The 20,271-nt window shown below is 37.3% G+C and overlaps 1 long non-coding RNA gene across 1 annotated transcript in view; it reads left to right on the forward strand.

The window, feature by feature from the left end:
• LOC107126858 (uncharacterized) overlaps positions 1-20,271 on the forward strand; it is a 128,601-nt gene that overhangs the window by 2,786 nt on the left and 105,544 nt on the right. The window contains exon 2 of the long non-coding RNA XR_010588402.2: positions 3,535-3,644. This is a non-coding gene — a long non-coding RNA (uncharacterized lncRNA). The remainder of the gene's footprint in view (positions 1-3,534; positions 3,645-20,271) is intronic.

Here is a 20,271-nt window from a genome sequence, read left to right on the forward strand (position 1 = left end):
CTATAAAAGCATCTAACAGGGATAAGTAGTAGGTTTATGGAATGCTTTCTGGGGTAATTGAAGCCTGAATTCAGGCCTTTGAGCTGAGGCCTGAATAATGAGCATGGGTGGGGAGCAGTTTCCAGGAAGGAGGTAGTGCCTGTGCAGAGGCTCAGAGGAAAGGAGACCATGTTGCAGAGGGAACTGAAATTAGGTCTGTCTGGCTGCAACTTAGAGTCGGGTACAGTGACAGGGGTTAACAAAGAGCCATTGAAGTTTTAAAGCAGAGGAATGATATATTCAGATTTGCATTTTATAAAACTCTTCTACTTTATAAAATGGAAGATAGGAGACAGTCTGTTACTCTTTTTTAGACTCATGGTTTATTATTAAACACCTGATAGGAGTCATAGGCAAGGCAGGAAACAGATATCATGTTCAATGTGTTTAAATGAGGAAAGTTTAATGAAAGGACTCTTCACAGAGTTGACAGGGTAAGGGACCCACAGTCTGGTGAGAAGCTGAAAGGAAGAAGGGTACATATCCTGATTTCTCTCACCTCCTACTTTCTGATCTCTTGGTGGTGCCTCCCGTGATCCAAAAACCAAGCAAGGCCAGAGGGTAGAGGGGCCCAAAACATGCTGTTCATAGAGGACAGACTCCTGGGGCACAAAGTAGGGCACTGAAAGGTAGAGAATGGATGGAGGTAAGGGGACGGAAAGCCACCAGCACACAAATGATACAGGCAGGGTTCACTGTAGGAAGCTGAAACCACTCTGGATATTTAAAAACAAAAAAACAAAAAACAAAGGGCTTTCATCCAAGCAATTCACTGCTTCTGAAATCTGTGGAAGAGCTGGAGAAGTTGAGGTCAGCAGGCTGTTGAATTCAAAGTCACATGCTTTGTGGTGAACATTACTAGTATTCACTAGTATCTGGTCCTCCTTGACTTCTGAGCATATGGGAGTTTACAGTTCCTAGTTCCCTTGCAGTTAGGTGGGGCCTTGTGATGAGTTCTAGCCAATAAAATGCGAGAAGTGACGTGTCACTTCCAGGATGAGACAGTGAAAAGCCTTTGGGCAGTTCTCTAGACTACCTCTTCCCTGCCTCAATAGTTATAGAGGAGACCTTGGGTTAAGATGTAGCAACCACAAGATTGAAACAGCCCAAATCTCTTAAGTCAGCACATGGAGAGCAGCTGCCCACACCTGCAGGAAGCATTTTGTCTGTGAGAAAGAAACTTTTATTATATTAAGCCACTGAGATTTTGGAGGATGCTTGTGACTACAGCATAAGGCTAGTTTATTCTGACTAACATACACTGTAGCTGGGATGGGAAGCTGACACTGGAACACTGCTACTGCTGCTGCTAGCACCAATGGCTCTCACACCCATTAAGACTATGAGGAGTCTGAATGCCACAGACATGTCATCACATCTTGCTTGCAAGTGACATAGCAGCAAGAAGACAGCCTCCACTTCACTTGCACCTGTGTTTTCATATGGACATTTATTTGGCAGGCCTTATTTGCACCCAAAAATTGAGTGGCAAGGGAGTCTGAGAAATGTAATTTTCAGCTTTCCAACTTCTTCAGATAGGATGGTGGAATGAATGTTGAGGCAGCAGGTCTAAGTATCTACTCCAGTACTTACAATGCAAGTTTCTTAAAGGCAGGGGTGGTTTGCTGATCATCTTTGTATCTTTTCTGAAGAGCCCAGTACCTAGTGGGTATTCAATACATGTTTCTTGAAATGATCTGAATTTATAGACCTATCCAAAGTGTTTTAACTGTCAGGTAAAACAATAGAGTGAATAGACTGCTTGCTGCCAGAGGTGTGACAGTTCTTATAGGCTTATTCAATTTCCTTGAAAAGCATTTACTACACCTTAAAATTTCGTACACTCCCCCTTTACCTATCCCCTACAAAGAGGATATTTAAGTCTCAACCCTCTGGTCTTTCTTTGAGTCTCATATTTGCAGGACTACTCTGTCCATGTGCACGAATAAATTTGTATGCCTTTTCTCCTGTTAATCTGTCTATTGTCAGTCATTTCAGCAAAGCTTCAGAAGGCAGAAGGGAAGCTTTCCCATCAACCTTATACCTACAATAATTTGGAAAGAAAGTAAGATACCTATAAAACCCTTAGTTCTATAAGAGGTTGAAAAATGGAATGTTAGTAGGTTATATTTATTGGCTGCTTTCAGTAAGATATTGGAAACATAAGATGAACTCATGCAATAATTAGGAGGTTTGGAAGCATAAATTAAAAGGAATATAGACAGTCCAGAAACTTGGAGCCTCAAGGGATTGGAAAAACTAACTGCTCTATACCTCAAAGAATAAGAAATAAGATTGAAAAAGCTCTTGAGCAACAAGGACCCATTAAGACTCAGCCATGAAACAAAGGTTATATTTAGGGTGTGGTCTTCACATTTAAGTTTGATGGTCTCAAAGTAGCCTCCTTAAATTGAAAGGAAGAGAGGCATGGAGTGAAGAAGCAAAGAAATAATCAGGATTGAGAATTATCTCTAGGAAACAGTGTTGCTGGCATATGGAACTGACTGGAAGCAGAAAGATCAAAGACTTTTCAGTTTTTGAGGTACTGTATTGCTAAAGAAATCGTGAGCCGGCATTAAAAGTTGTACTCCCCTCAAGAAAGTCACGTTCCTCAACACTCATTTTAAATGTGGGCTTAGAGGGAAAATTTCCAGAGGGCAGAGCCAGGGACCACAGAGGACAACAGATAAGCAGATTCCTCACAGAGAATGGAAACAGGGTCTAGCTGAGAAACAGCTGCCACTGCCAGCTCAGAGCCATCACAATGCCTCCCTGCAAAATTTCATTTTTGTGATGGGCCAGGGTCCCACTTTTCCCCCTTTCCTACCTGGAAGTATTTACTATATTTGTTATATCACTATATATTGGATGTGAGTGAGGGAAGATATTTTATCAGATAATAGGCCACAGCTCTAATTGAAATGTTAAACTGGACAATTCTTTGCAGTGGGGCTGTCCTGTGTATTGTACAAGGTTTAGCAGTTTCCCTGGCCCCTACCCATTAGTTGCCAGTATCATCCCCCTCACTCCCAGTTGTGTCAATCAAAAATATCTTCAGACATTGCCTAATATCTCCTGGAGGACAAAATCATTCTTAGTTGAGAATAACTGGGTCACAGTACATTGTGGAATTATATTCAGATCTGACAGAGAATTCTGTGCATTACGTGGAAATCCTGCACTTTGAACTTGAAGCAGTGACTGGGTGGATTTTAGGTCATCTCATTTGGTGACGATAATGAGTGTATCGTTTATTTGGGAAGAACAGTGAAATGGCTTTTTTTGGAGATCAAATGGATGGACTATGGCATAGATTACTAGGTCATCACCAAACCTGTTTTCTTGAGTACACAGTTCCACTATTTTTTCCAGTCTCCCTTGCAATTAGGTGCTGCTGCAAGACTGACTTCCAGCCAGTAGAATGTGTGCAACTTCCAGGCCTGGCCCATAAAAACCTCTTACATGTGACCCTTTCATTCTTCTCCCATCTGATAGCTGGATGTTGACGTCAAGGATGATGCTGGACGCCAGATGTGGAAGATGGAGAAGCCTCTACCTGCCTGGGTCTCTACCGGCAATTTATAACCAGGAAATCGGTCTGCGAGGTAAGTGAGAAATTAGCATTTAATTTGCTGTGTGTGATTTTAAACATTACTATTTTAAAAGATTGTGGAAAAATACATATGACATAAAATTGACCATGTTAACCATTTTTAAGTGCACATTTCTGTGGCATTAAGTATAGTCACACTGTTGTGCAACCATCACCACCACCCTTTTCCAGAACTGTTTTCATCTTGCAAAACTGAGATTCTGTACCCATTTAACAATAACTCCCCATTCCCTGGAAACCACTCCTTTACCTTGAGTCTCTATGAATGGAATCACACAATATTTGTCCTTCTGTAACTGGCTTATTCACTTAAACGTTTAATCTTTTAAGCCACTGAAATTTGGGATGTGTTTGTTATAGCAGCTAGAATTACATACTGTGTGCCTAGAAAAGAGTAGATCCTCAAAAAAATGTTTTCTGAGTAAGTGAACAAATATTGTTAATTTGAAACGTATGTTTAGGACATTACATTGTATTTAATTTATAAATTTATATTGTTTTATAATGATATAAAAGTTATAAGATGTTTAATTTTATGTGTAATATACATTTAGGTAACATTATAATTACAATAATTTAAATCAACATCAGGAGTCCATGACTTTTTACCCCTATACATCATTTATTTTTGGGAAAAACTGCTATATTGGGTTGTTTAAAAATGCATATATTCTAAGAAAATTGAATTGAGAACTTGCTTTAATTTTCCATTGCCTAAAACCAAACTCGACTAGAGTTGTTGAGGATTGATTATCAGAGAATGACATAGGAGCTTGAATAATTACATTCCCAGGCAAGCAAAAAGTTTTTTAGTTTATATCAAAGGAAATATGACAGTTAAAAAAAAAACAGCAGCAACAACAAAAAAAACTTCTCTCTTTGGCCTATGGTTGAATAGGGATGCTATTGATACCTAAGTACTGACATTTTATCATCTTGATTACTAGTCTGTCTGACAGGAGAATAAAGGCTTTCAAGGAAAGAACCAGATACTTTCTGAGGCACCTCCTTTAATTCTAAAACTTGATCTCTTTCATAACTAGTCCTTTTTCATCTAATTTTCAAATTTCTATGGAAAGATGGCAAATTGCCTTTGTAATTCTTAAAAGTAACACAAGATTATATACTTTTCTATCAGAAACCACAATATTTATTCAATAACTTCTTTCCAGTCAAGACATATCTAGAGTGGATCAAAAAGTGTTCTTTGAGCAATTGTAATATCCCTAAGAACCCTAGACTGATAGCATGCAGGTGATCTCAACTCCAATTTTGCCCCCTCTTCCTTGCCTCCTTCACATTCTAATGTTAGGATAGCTATGGGGATGATCGGTTCCTGACCTCATATAATTATTCCTGTCCCACCAGGCAGAACTGGATTTCTCTTTCTGGGAAATACTAAATACTAATTTTATAACAACACACATTTACGGAAGTTGTAGAAAATAAGGCTCTTTCTCTAAGAAAGAGCATTTTAGAAAATACTGATACTTTCTAAAACAGTTGCGAAAATCTTTTAAGAATTTAAACCAAACCCATCTTAAATTCCAAATCTGGAAAATCTTAGTAATTTGTTGATTTGCTTTTCTTATATAACCTGTACATATGTGTATGTGGAAATGGTTGGGAGGTGTGTGTTTTTCTCCAGTTAGTCTGGTTCCCATCTCCTTAGAGGTGCACTGAATTATGTTTTCTGTCATTGTACTTTTTTCTTTTTTAAGACCAATTTTCTTGCAGTTCTTTGGTATGCACTCACATATCTGGTGATGTTGTATTAAAATATGGCCTTTGTTTTCAATTTTTAAAAATCCCCTTTGTTTTTTGAAAAAAGTAACCTGTTGATTTGGATCCAAATAATTTTCAAAAATTAATAAACCAAAGAGGAATGCTTTTAAAAAACCCAAGCAAAAAGCACATTCAACCAGAGCCTACGCTATGCATTTTCTAAGTAAATTGTCACAAGACCAGAATACTATAATATTTTATTTAGCTAGATACCTGGAAAGTATTTTCAAAATTAGCATTCTTTTTTTCTTTTTATACCAGAGGTACAGAAGTTCCAGGTACATTTTTATACCTGTTATGTATATTGTTATCAAACATGCAAATTGATCAAGTAAAATACAAAAATAAAATCGCTTCTATGACAATCATAAGACAAAGACGATGTTTTCCCTAGTATCATACCATAAGCTCATATGGAGCTTTAAGTTAAGGCTACATACAGTTAGAATTCTGAAATGAATCAGAGGTATGACTCAACAACAGTGGATATTGATCTAGGAGTTCCCAGTTTTAATCTCAGTTCTGCTTCTGATGGTTTAATTTTGAGCAAGTGACAACTTCCCTGAGCTCATTCTGTTCTGCAAAGTGAGGGAAATAGTCTAGATCAACACTGTCCAATAGAACTTTCTGTAATAATGGAATATTCTCTGCTCTGTCCAATATAGTAGTCACTAGCCACATGTAGTGACTGAACACTTGAAATGCAATAGGTGTGACTAAATAACTGAATTTAAAATTTTGTTTAATTCTAATTAATTTAAATAGCCACATGTGGCTAATGGCTATGTTGGATAGCAGAGGTCTAGACTCACTCTCATTCACTCACTTAGCAAGCATTCAAGTGCCTACAATCTGCCAAGCAAGCATCTGGCTAGGTGGGGAAGAACATCACAACATCTTTGTCTTGAAGGACTTAACTTGAAGAAAACTAAGTACTTGCTAGTACCTGTGCTTCAATAAGCATACGCAAAAAGCTCTGTGTACTCATAGAGGAGAGAGCAATAACCAGAAGGTATATCATCTCTAAGGTCCTCTCCAGCTCTAAAATTAAATAACTATAGATATATATGTATATATCTACAGATATATATCTATATATGTATATCTATGTATATATATTAGATAGATACATATTTAGATAGATTTAAATGGATATATATTCATAAATATCTATGAATATACCTCTGCTATCCAATATTCTAATATATAAATATATTTAAATATATACATATATGAATATATAAATATATATTAAATTGTATAGTGATAGATATATATACATATCTATGTGTACCTATATCTATGTATATATTTTAGAGCTATCTAGCTCTAAAATATATACATAGATATACATATGTACATATGTATCTATCTGTATATTTTAATATATATTTTTATATATTCATATATTTATATATTTAAACCTATTTATATATTAAAATATTGTATAGCAGAGGTATATCCATATGTATTTATGAATATATTCATAAATTGTCTTGAACTCTGTATATATTAAAAAATACAGAGATAGATACATCCTATATATTTACATATATTTATATATTTTATATATTTATATATTTAATATATAAATATATAAATATATACATTCAAATATATATTTTAATATTTATATGTATTTATGAATCTCTATGTACATGATATCTATCTATCTATCTATCTATCTATCTATTTTTAAAATTAGAGAAGGAGGTCTCAATATATTGCCCAGGCTGGTCTTGAACTCGGGGCTTCAAGTGATTCTCCTGCTTCAGCCTCCCAAAGTGCTGGGATTAGAGGCATGAACCACTGTGACTGGCCAGCTCTAAAATTATATGAATTAAACTCAACAAAAATTTACTGAGCACCTGTTTTTGTGCAACTGTTTATCAGCTCAATGTATTGGTGCAGGATTATCACTCAGAGGGTAGTAGCTGCACTCCTATCAGCACTCTTGTTGATTTATTGATTGATTCATTTAATATTTGGTGAGTGTTTATGTGCCAAGCACTTCACTAGGCACACATGAAAAAAAATGAATTTTATGATGATTTCCAAGGTTCATAGTGAAACACCGACTTTAACACTATTTTTCAGGAAATGAATTACCAGATTCTGGGTTCACTTTGACCATATTTAAAACTGATGGTGTTTCAAATGTTATTTCAACTTTCTAGAGCCAAATCATCAGCATTTCCTAGTATTAGTAATAAATAAAGTGAAAATGAAAGAATTGGGTATATTTGGTCGTTAAAAACTATGCACATGCTTTACAATAGAATATATTGGTTAAAGTAAATACTCTGAGATCTTTCTTAGAAAAGATTCTTTCATACTTTTACCTACGTATAAATATTTATTCCTTTTCAATGTACTTGTTTTTTGCTGATGTCTAGCTACAGTATCAAGTACAGTATTTTTCTATGTGTTAGATCATGTCTTCTTTTACATAAAACTGATGCGATGTTGTCTCTTATTTGTTGGATATACACATATTTATTTCTTCAACTATTTATTTAGTTGACCAGCATGCAAATATTGCTGTGCTATTTTGCACTATCAGAGTGCTATTCAATTAGAGAATACAAAAGCAAATAAGAGTTGGATCGTCTTCTTAAGGAGTTGGTAAAGAAAATAAGAAAGAGAAGAAAGTTGAGAAAGAGGCTTTTTCAAAATGTCCTCCAGAGTACTTTGAAGGTGGAAGCAGTTACTTCCAAATGAGACATTAAGAAAAGGCTTTGCAGAGGATGTGGCACTGAGCTAGACCTTGAGCCTTGAAGGAAGTGTAGAATCTGCAACAGCAGAGAAGGAAGGAAAGGCCATTTCCGAGGCAGGAAAGCACGAAATTAGGGAGGAGAAGAATGTGAGTTAAAACAAAGGAAAAAATAGCTGTGAAAAAGTAGAGGAAAATCTGATTTTAAACATAGTTTGTGGCTAGATCCTGCTTTTAAATGCTAGGCTGGGGAGTCTAGACTTTATGTAAGGTGTTTGCGCAAGGGGATGAAAAATCAGAGTTGTTCATTAGGAAAACTAATCTGGCAGAAGTATTTAAGTTATGTTGGGGTAGGGAGAGGCTAAATGCAGGGACCAGTTATTAGGCTAGTTATTATAGCCATGCAGATGATAGGTTGCTATGAGGCCCTGAATTAGGATACTACCAGGAGATTAGAGAGGAGGGGGCTCACGAGGGGTTATTGTAAAAGTAGAATCAATAAGACCTGGCAACTTATGGCATATAGTGATAGAATAAGGAAAAGAAGAAGTAAAAATGTCTCCAATATTGTACATCTTCATAAAAGAGGAGGAAGAGAAACAGATTTAGATTGATGTAGAAAATATACTCTGTAGGGAAGAAAAATATTTTACATTCTGGTTGAACATGTATATATATATTCAACTAACTTTAACTGATGCTAGTGATGAAAATGTGAAGTGCACTGGGGATATCTTGAATTTTTGCACTGTGATAGTAATCTGAGTAGCTGAGTTACTTATATTCAATGTTGTGTCTTTTATTATTTAAGTATATTTATGTTCTCTGATGAGTTGGATAAATCCCTCTTGTAACCTTAACCTGACCTTGGTTTAGCCAAGTGTCCGAAGTATATAGATTTTCTTACTGCATTCAAGATCTTTCAACAAGGAGATTCTTAAAATAGCACAAAAGATCTTTATCTTTAACAACAAAATTTTCCATCCATGGATGGCCTTGATTTAAGCTTTTAGCTCATACGCTTTTTGAACACTTAAATTGAAGAGCTTTCTAGATTAAATCTGATGTGGTTAATATATTTAAAACAAATAGCCTGCAGACAATTACCATCATAAAATGAAATATAATTTCTCAGTTGGAAAGCATAATTTTTATTCAACCTTTCTAAGAAGGAACATTCAGGTTTCAGTAGAATTGGTTAAAACAATGTTTTTAACGGTTTAACAGTTGTTTTACTGGAGCATTTTCTCCAATAGGTGGATAGAGAAGATTTGTTATTACCAGTGAGTCTGTAAAAGACATAATGTCTCAAGCAGTACTTTACTCCATATCTATGGTTTTTCATTTTCAATCTAAAAAGAATAACAGTAGGAATATGCAGTAGGCCTATTTAGTATGATAATTATAATGCCATATTTAACTTTACTAATTTTTAACTCTCCTTTATATCTTAAGAGCCATCTTTCTAAAAGGATATGTATATATATATATATATACACACACACACACACACTTTTAAGTTCTAGGGTGCATGTGCACAACTGCACAACATGCAGGTTTGTTACATAGGTATACATGTGCCATGTTGGTTTGCTGCACCCATTAACTCGTCATTTGCATTAGGTATTTCTTCTAATGCTATCCCTCCCCAAGTCCCCCACCCTACGACAGGCCCCGGTGTGTGATGTTCCCCGCCCTGTGTCCAAGTGTTCTCCTTGTTCAGTTTCCACCTATGAATGAGAACATGCAGTGTTTGGTTTTCTGTCCTTGTGATAGTTTGTTCAGAATGATGGTTTCCAGCTTCATCCATGTCCCTGCAAAGGACATGAACTCATCCTTTTTTATGGCTGCATAGTATTCCATGGTGTATATGTGCCACATTTTCTTAATCCAGTCTATCATTGATGGACATTTGGGTTGGTTCAAAGTCTTTGCTATTGTGAATAGTGCTGCAATAAACATACATGTGCATGTGTCTTTATAGTCACATGATTTATAATCCTTTGGGTATATACCCAGTAATGGGATGGCTGGGTCAAGTGGTATTTCTAGTTCTAGATCCTTGAGGAATCGCCACACTGTCTTCCACAATGGTTGAACTAGTTTACACTCCAACCAACAGTGTAAAAGCATTCCTATTTCTCCACATCCTCTCCAGCATCTGTTGTTTCCTGGCTTTTTGATGATCGCCATTCTAACTGGTGTGAGATGGTATCTCATGGTGGTTTTGATTTGCATTTCTCTGATGACCAGTGATGATGAGCATTTTTTCATGTGTCTGTTGGCTGCATAAATGTCTTCTTTAGAGAAGTGTCTGTTCATATCCTTCACCCACTTTTTGAGGGGGTTGTTTTTTTTCTTGTAAATTTGTTTAAGTTCTTTGTAGATTCTGGATATTAGCCCTTTGTTAGATGGGTAGATTGCAAAAATATTCTCCCATTCTGTAGGTTGCCTATTCACTCTGATGGTCATTTCTGTTGCTGTGCAGAAGCTCTTTAGTTTAATTAGATCCCATTTGTCAATTTTGGCTTTTGTTGCCATTGCATTTGGTGTTTTAGTCGTGAAGTCCTTGCCCATGCGTATGTCCTGAATGGTATTGCCTAAGTTTTCTTCTAGGGTTTTTATGGTTTTAGGTCTAACATTTAAGTCTTTAATCCATCTTGAATTAATTTTTGTATAAGGTGCATGGAGGGGATCCAGTTTCAGCTTTCTACCTATGGCTAGCCTATTTTCCCAACACCATTTATTAAATAGGGAATCCTTTCCCCATTTGTTATTTTTGTCACGTTTGTCAAAGATCAGATGGTTGTGGATGTGTGGTGTTATTTCTGAGGCCTCTGTTCTGTTCCATTGGTCTATATCTGTTTTGGTACTAGTACCATGCTGTTTTGGTTACTATAGCCTTATAGTATAGTTTGAAGTCAGATACTGTGATGCCTCCAGCCTTGTTCTTTTTACTTAGGATTGTCTTGGCAATGCGGGCTCTTTTTTGGTTCCATATGAGCTTTAGTTTTTCCAATTCTGTGAAGAAAGTCATTGGTAGCTTGATGGGGATGGCACTGAATCTGTAAACTACCTTGGGCAGTATGGCTATTTTCACAATATTGATTCTTTCTATCCATGAGCATTGAATGTTCTTCCATTTGTTTGTATCCTCCTTTATTTCGTTGAGCAGTGGTTTGTAGTTCTCCTTGAAGAGGTCCTTCACATCCCTTGTAAGTTTGATTCCTAGATATTTTATTATCTTTGTAGCTATTGTGAATGGGATTTCACTCATGATTTGGCTCTCTGTTTGTCTGTTATTGGTGTATAGGAATACTTGTGATTTTTGCACATTGATTTTGTACCATGAGTTGCTGCTTCTCAGCTTAAGGAGATTTTGGCCTGAGATGATGGGGTTTTCTAAATGAACAATCATGTCATCTGCAAATAGGGACAATTTGACTTCCTCTTTTCCTAATTGAATACCCTTTATTTCATTCTCTTGCCTGATTTCCCTGGCCAGAACTTCCAACACTATGTTGAATAGGAGTGGTGAGAGAGGGCATCCCTGTCTTGTGCCAGTTTTCAAAGGGAATGCTTCTAGCTTTTGCCCATTCAGTATGATGTTGGCTGTGGGTTTGTCATAAATAGCTCTTATTATTTTGAGATGCGTTCCATCAATACCTAGTTTATTGAGAGTTTTTAGCATGAAGGGCTGTTGAATTTTGTCAAAGGCCTCTTCTGCATCTATTGAGATAATCATGTGGTTTTTTGTCATTGATTCTGTTTATGTGATGGATTACCTTTATTGATTTGTGTATGTTTAACCAGCTTTGCATCCCAGGGATAAAGCTGACTGGATCGTGGTGGATAAGCTTTTTGATGTGCTGCTGGATTCGGTTTGCCAGTATTTTATGGAGGATTTTCATACCGATGTTCATCAGGGATATTGGTCTAAAATTCTCTTTTTTTTGTTGTGTCTCTGCCAGGCTTTGGTATCAGGATGATGCTGACCTCATAAAATGAGTTAGGGAGGATTCCCTCTTTTTCTATTGATTAGAATAGTTTCAGAAGGAATGGTACCAGCTCCTCTTTGTACCTCTGGTAGAATTCGACTGTGAATCTGTCTGATCCTAGACTTTTTTTGGTTGGTGGGCTATTGATTATTGCCTCAATTTCAGAGCCTGTTATTGGTGTATTCAGAGATTCAACTTCTTCCTCGTTTAGTCTTGGGAGGGTGTATGTGTCCAGGAATTTATCAATTTCTTCTAGATTTTCTACTTTATTTGCATAGAGGTGTTTACATTATTCTCTGATGGTAGTTTGTATTTCTGTGGGACCAGTGGTGATATCCCCTTTATCATTTTTTATTGCATCTATTTGATTCTTCTCTCTTTTCTTCTTTATTAGTCTTGCTAGCGGTCTACCGAATTTTCTTGATCTTTTCAAAAAACCAGCTCCTGGATTCATTGATTTTTTGAGGGGTTTTTTGTGTCTCTATCGCCTTCAGTTCTGCTTTGATCTTAGGTATTTCTTGCCTTCTGCTAGCCTTTGAATGTATTTGCTTTTGCTTCTCTAGTTCTTTTAATTGTGATATTAAGGTGTCGATTTTAGACCTTTCCTGCTTTCTCTTGTGGGCATTTAGTGCTATAAATTTCCCTCTATACACGGCTTTTAATGTGTCCCAGAGATTCTGGTATGTTGTGTCTTTGTTCTCATTGGTTTCAAAGAACATCTTTATTTCTGCCTTCATTTCGTGATTTACCCAGTGGTCATTCAGGACCCGGTTGTTCAGTTTCCATGTAGTTGTGTGGTTTTGAATGAGTTTCTTAATCCTGAGTTCTAATTTGATTGCAGTGTGGTCTGAGAGACAGTTTGTTGTGATTTCTGTTCTTTTACATTTGCTGAGGAGTGTTTTACTTCCAACTGTGTGGTCAATTTTGGAATAAGTGCGATGTGGTGCTGAGAAGAATGTATATTCTGTTGATTTGGGGTGGAGAGTTCTGTAGATGTCTATTAGTTCCACTTGGTGCAGAGCTGAGTTCAAGTCCTGGATATCCTTGTTAACCTTCTGTCTCATTGACCTGTCTAATATTGACAGTGGGGTGTTAAATTCTCCCATTATTATTGTATAGGAGTCTAAGTCTCTTTGTAGGTCTCTAAGGACTTACTTTATGAATCTGGGTTCTCCTGTGTTGGGTGCATACATGTTTAGGATAGTTAGCTCTTCTTGTTGAATTGATCCCTTACCATTATTTAATGTCCTTTCTGTCTCTTTTGATCTTTGTTGGTTTAAAGTCTGTTTTATCAGAGACTAGGATTGCAACCCCTGCTTTTTGTTGCTTTCCATTTGCTTGGTAGATCTTCTTCCCTCCCTTTATTTTGAGCCTGTGTGTGTCTCTGCATGTGACATGGGTCTCCAGAATACAGCACACTGATGGGTCTTGACTCTTTATCCAATTTGCCAATCTGTGTCTTTTAATTGGGGCAGTTAGCCTGTTTACATTTAAGGTTAATATTGTTATGTGTGAATTTGATCTTGACATTATGATGTTAGCTGGTTATTTTGCCTGTTAGTTTATGCAGTTTCTTCCTAACATTGATGGTCTTTACAATTTGGCATGTTTTTGCAGTGGCTGGTACCAGTTGTTCCTTTCCATTTTTGGTGCTTCCTTTAGGAGCTCTTGTAAGGCAGGCCTGGTGGTGACAAAATCTCTCAGCATTTGCTTGTCTGTAAAGGATTTTATTTCTCCTTCACTTATGAAACTTAGTTTGGCTGGGTATGAAATTCTGGATTGAAAATTCTTTTCTTTAAGAATGTTGAATATTGGCCCCCACTCTCTTCTGGCTTATAGAGTTTCTACCAAGAGATCTACTGTTAATCTGATGGGCTTTCCTTTGTGGGTAACCCGATTTTTCTCTCCGGCTGCCCTTAACGTTTTTTCCTTCATTTCAACCTTGGTAAATCTGACAATTACGTGTCTTGGGGTTGCTCTTCTCGAGGAGTATCTTTGTGGTATTCTCTGTATTTTCTGAATGTGAATGTTGGCCTGCCTTGCTAGGCTGGGGAATCTCTCCTGGATAATATCCTTAAGAGTATTTTCCAGGCCGGGCGCGGTGGCTCAAGCCTGTAATCCCAGCACTTTGGGAGGCCGAGACGGGCGGATCACGAGGTCAGGAGTTCGAGACCATCCTGGCTAACACGGTGAAACCCCGTCTCTACTAAAAAATACAAAAAACTAGCCGGGCGAGGTGGCGGGCGCCTGTAGTCCCGGCTACTCGGGAGGCTGAGGCCGGAGAATGGCGTAAAAACCCGGGAGGCAGAGCTTGCAGTGAGCTGAGATCCGGCCACTGCACTCCAGCCTGGGCGACACAGCGAGACTCCGTCTCAAAAAAAAAAAAAAAAAAAAAAAAAAAAAAAAAAAAAAAAGAGTATTTTCCAACTTGGTTCCATTCTCCCCATCACTTTCAGGTACACCCATCAGATGTAGATTTGGTCTTTTCACATAGTCCCATATTTCTTGGAGGCTTTGTTCATTTCTTTTTACTCTTTTTTCTCTAAACTTTTCTTCTTGCTTTATTTCATTAATTTGATCTTCAATCACTGATACTCTTTCTTCCACTTGATCGAATTGGCTACTGAAGCTTGTGGATGAGTTACATAGTTCTCGTGCCATGGTTTTCAGCTCCATTAGGTAATTGAAGGTCTTCTTAACACTGTTTATTCTAGTTAGCCATTCGTCTAATCTTTTTTTCAAGGTTTTTAGCTTCATTGCAATGGGTTCGAACATCTTTGTTTAGCTCAGAGAAGTTTGTTATTACCAACCTTCTGACACCTAATTCTGTCAACTTGTCTAAGTCATTCTCTGTCCAGCTTTGTTTTGTGGCTGGAGAGGAGCTGCAATCCTTTGGAGGAGAAGAGGTTCTCTGGTTTTCAGAATTTTCAGCTTTTCTGCTCTGGTTTCTCTCCATTTTTGTGGTTTTATCTACCTTTGGTCTTTGATATTGGTGACATACAGATGGGGTTTTGGTGGATGTCCTTTTTGTTGATGTTGATGCTATTCCTTTCTGTTAGTTTTCCTTCTAACAGTCATGTCCCTCAGCTGCAGGTCTGTTGGAGTTTGCTGGGGGTCCACTCCAGACCCTGTTTGCCTGGGTATCACCAGCAGAGACTATAGAACAGCAAATATTGCAGTACAGCAAATATTACTGCCTTATTCTTTATCTGGAAGCTTCGTCCCAGAGGGTAACCTGCCTTTATGAGGTGTCAGTCGGCCCCTACTGGGAGGTGTCTCCCAGTTAGGCTACACGGGGGTTAGGGACCCATTTTAGGAGGCAGTCTGTCTGTTCTCAGAGCTCATATGCCATGCTAGGAGAACCATTGCTCTCTTCAGAGTTGTCAGACAGGGATGTTTAAGTCTGCAGAAGTTTCTGCTGCCTTTTGTTCAGCTATGGCCTGCTCCCAGAGGTGGAATCAACAGAGGCAGTAGGCCTTGCTGAGCTGTGGTGGGCTCTGTAAAAGGCTATGTTTTGTTTGTTAGGTTGTTTGAGGGACAGGAGGGCCAAATCTTAAGGTATGTTGAGACACCCAGTATCATTTTCTTGCTTTGGCATGCTTCCAAATACTAAGAAAAGATGGGAGGTTGCTATGTGGGAACAGGAAGACTGCTGCATGCTTGGCAAGTAAGTTTGGCCAAAGGAGATTGTAGCAGAATCTCACCCTGATGCTTTTAATCCATCAGGATGCAAGTAAAGCAAGAAAGCAAATGAACAGACAAACCAACACAACAACAAAATGTCAAAACAATAATTGTGGATGATAAAAAGAGGAAATATTCCTCTCAGTGATGTGTAGGAAATGAAGCTGAGATAAATGCAGAAACAACTTACTTAAAAGCAAGTTTTATCAAAATTATTCAGTGTTTGGCTTCAATTTTTGGCTTTACTTTTAGTGCAGAAGTGATTTCTTAACATGTAGCTTAGCTAATCAAGCACCTTCATTTGTGGAACCCCGTTTTCAGGCTAAGTATTTTGGTCTTGCCCTAATATGATAAGCCTGGGCTATAGTATGAATCATGTTGCTGCCTTCAAGATAGAAGTTGTTAGTAAGAGGGGGATATAGTGGTTATGTGGAGTAGAGGGGGCAAGGGCAGGAGGAAAGGGCTCCATCTGTCTTTGCTGATTATAGTGACATTAAGTATTGAAGAATTCAGCTGTCCTTTAATTTATCCTGTAGGTGTATTCCTGAAAAGTTGTATATAAACTGATTTATTTTGGTTGTTAATCAAATCTGAATGACTACATTGTATTTTCAGAATTATTTTTATTTCATATTGATTTGTAATTGGAAGCGGTTTTTAATACTTTCATTCTGAGTTTCTCTGTTATTTCTTACCTCTCATGCAGTTAAGGCCTGCTTTGTAAATACCAATACATATTTATTGGTTATGACTTTAAAAATTCCTTTAATGTGAAAAACGGCCCTTTCCTCTACTTTCTTAAAACACTGAAAATCTGGAATTCTGTAATAATAATAATGTAGCAAATATTTATTGAGTACCTACAATGTATTATACTATGCATTGTTCTAGTCTAAGAACTTCATGTATTCATTTATTTAAGCCTTGCACTCTATGAAACAGATGATATTATTCTTCCATTATACAGATGAAAAAACGGAGGCACAGAGAGATCAGGCATCTCTCCCAAGGTTACCCAGTCAATAAATGACAGAATGCTCATATGTCAGGGTTTCCTAAATGTGGCTCGTAACTGTGATTGAGTCGAACTTGGAAGGTTTTATGGTCATTTGTTTATAATCCATTAATCAATTTGTTTATTTAACAAATACGTATTGAGTTCCCACTCATTGGTAATGACTCTTCTATGCACTGAAGAAACAGCAATGTACAAGGCAAACAAAATTCCTGCATTCATGAAGCTTCCATTCTGGCAAGTGAGATGATATTTAAACAAAGAAGCAAATATGTAATATCAAATAGTAATAACTTCAATGAAAAAAATAAAATAGAGTAAGAGTCAGGGCAGGGACAGTGGGAGGAGGCAAGGTGCTATTTTTGATAGACTGGACAAGCCTTCTCAAGGATGTCTGAATGAAGTGTAGCACAAAGCCATAAGTAGATGGTAGAACAGAGTTCCAAGCAGGGAAATAGCAAATACAAAGGTCCTGAGGCAGGAATGAGCTTGCTTCTTTCAAGGAACAATAAGAAGATTTGAGAAGAGTGTGCAGTGGAAAGTGTGGTAGAAAATGAAGTCAGAGCAGCCAAGAAGCAGAAGGCCATGAAAACATGTTTGAATTTTTTTGAGTGTATCGGAGTGTACAAAGGTTTTGAACAGGGAAGTGGCGTTATCTGATTTGAATTTTAAAAAGTTCACTCACCCTAGATGTTGTGTGAAGAACTCATTATATGGACATCAGCTATCACTGGATGAGATATGATGGTGGCTTAGATTCATCTGCTCACATGTGGAAGACTGTGGGAGGAGGTTTTTGGAGAGAAATAAAGAGTTCTGTTGTGTACATGTTAAACTTAAGGAATTTTTAGACAGCCAAGTAGAGACTTTGAGGAGGCAGTTGAATATAGAAATCCAGAACTTCACTGGAATTAATAGCTCTGGAGATAAAAATGTGGAAGTTGTCAATGGATAGATGTATTAAAAGCCTGGGACCAAATGTGATCATCTGGAGGTGAATATAAATAGAAAAGAGAGTCCACTATTCCTATCAAACTACTAACTTCATTTTTCACAGAAATAAAAAAAGTTATTCTAAAATTTGTATGGAACCAGAAAAGAGCTCACATAGCCAAAGCATCCTAAGCAAAAAGAACAAAGCCAGAGACATCACATTACCTGACTTCAAACTGTACTGCAAGGCTACGGTAACTAAAAAAAGCATGATACTGGTACAAAAATAGAAAATCGCCAATGGAAGGAACAGAATAGAGAACCCAGAAATAAAGCCACACATCTACAGCTAGTAAGCAATGGGAAAAGGACTCTATTCAATAAATGGTGTTGGGATAACTAGCTGTCCATATGCAGAAGAATGAATCTGGACCCCTATCTCTTACCATATACAAAGATTAACTCAAGATGGATTAAAGACTTAAATGTAAGACCTGAAACTATTATAGAAGAAAACCTAGGAAATATCCTTCTCAACATCAGCCTTGGCTAAGTCCTCAAAAGCAATTGCAATTAAAGCAAAAATTGACAAGTGGGACCTAATTAAACCAAGGAGCTTCTGAATAGAAAGAGAAACTAACGACAGAGTAAATAGACAACCTAGGGAATGGCAGAAAATATTTGCAAGCTATGTATCTGACAAAGGTCTAATATTCAGAATCTATAAGGAACTGAAATTAACAAGCAAAAACCAACCCCATTAAAAATGGGCAAAGGACAGGAACAGACACTTCTTAAAAAATATATACAAGCAGCCAATGAACATGAAAAAATGCTCATCACTAATATCAGAGAAATACAAATCAAATCCACGATGAGATACCATCTCACCCTGTCAGAATGGGTTTGGTTAAAACGCCAAAAAATAGCAGATATTGGTGGGGCTATGGAGAAAAGGGAATGCTTATACATTGTTGCTGGGAATGCAAATTTGTTCAGCCTCTGGGGAGAGCAGTTTGGAGATTTCTCAAAGAAATAAGAGTTGAACTACTATTCAACCAAGCAATCACATTACTGAGTTTATACCCAAAGGAAAATAAATCATTCTACCAAAAAGACACATGCACCTGTATGTTCATTGCAGCACTGTTCACAATAGCAAAGACATGGACCCCACCCAGGTGCCCATCAACAGTGGATTGGATAAACAAAATGTGGCATTAATACTAATATACCATGGAGTACTATGCAGCCATAAAAAAGAATGAAACCATGTTCTTTGTAGCAACATGGATGCAGCTGAAGTAATGCAGAAACAGAAAATCAAATAACACATGTTCTCACTTACAAGTGGCAGCGAAACATGGAGTACACATGGACATAAAGAGGAGAACAATAGACACTTGAAAATACAAGAATGGGAAAGGAGGGGGGCAAGGGTTGAAAAAATGCCTATTGGGTTCTATGCTCACTTCCTGGATGATGGGTTTAATCATACTCCAAACCCCAGCATCATGCAACATGCCTTTCTAACAAACCTGTGTGTGTACCCTGGAATCTAAAATAAAAATTGAAAAAAAAAACAAAAGAAAGAAAAGAGAGCCCAGGATGCAATGAAATATATTTAATATCTGTGAATATTCTCAAAGCTTCCTCTTCCCATCACAAATAATAGCCATTGATGATCATTGTCTAGATTCGTGAATTCATTAGGGTTTAATATAGTGGTAATCTAATTCTGTCATTCTTTCTTCAATTTACTTGCTGGAATACTTCTATAAGAGAAAATTCAATGACTTAACCTAATAAAAGTTTGTTTTTTTGCTCAAACAATAGTCCAGTGAGGCGGCTGCTGATGTCTTGACTATACTGGACTCTCCCCTCTAAGCACTAACTCAGATCACTTTCCTCTTGTAATTCTATGCTCTTTTGGGTCTTTTGAATCTTCTCTATTAATTTGGTGAATGGAAAAAAAGAATGGGGGATCAGACATGGCAAGATTTTACAGGCCAGGCCTAGAAGTATTCTTTTTCTACCTACATTCCATTGACTACAACAGTCAGATGGCTGTACCTAACTGCAAGGGAGGCTGGGATATGTAGTTCAACTGTATGTCCAGGAGGAAAGCAGAAATAATTGGGTAAATCGTTAACCAGTTTCTGGCCATATGGCCATAAACTTGAAAATACACAATCACACATTTACAATTTGTGGTAAATGCTGTAATGTAAAATAATATATATGAATAAGAATAGTTGGCTGGGGGTGGAGAGCTATAATACTTCAGGAAAGTCCTTTGCTCTGAGATAATATTTAAGCTGAGACCTAACAAATGAGGACAAGAGTGGTAGGAGAAAGAATGTTCTAGGCATATATGAAGGTCCTGAGGTAGGAAAGAGCTTAGAGAATCCAAGGACCTGCAAGAAGACCCATGCAGCTAAAGCTGGAAAAGAGAGTTATGAAACAAGGCTAGACAGGTAGGCAAGGCCCA

The sequence above is a fragment of the Macaca fascicularis genome, chromosome 1 (assembly GCF_037993035.2).
Source record: "Macaca fascicularis isolate 582-1 chromosome 1, T2T-MFA8v1.1".
Lineage (NCBI taxonomy): Eukaryota > Metazoa > Chordata > Mammalia > Primates > Cercopithecidae > Macaca > Macaca fascicularis.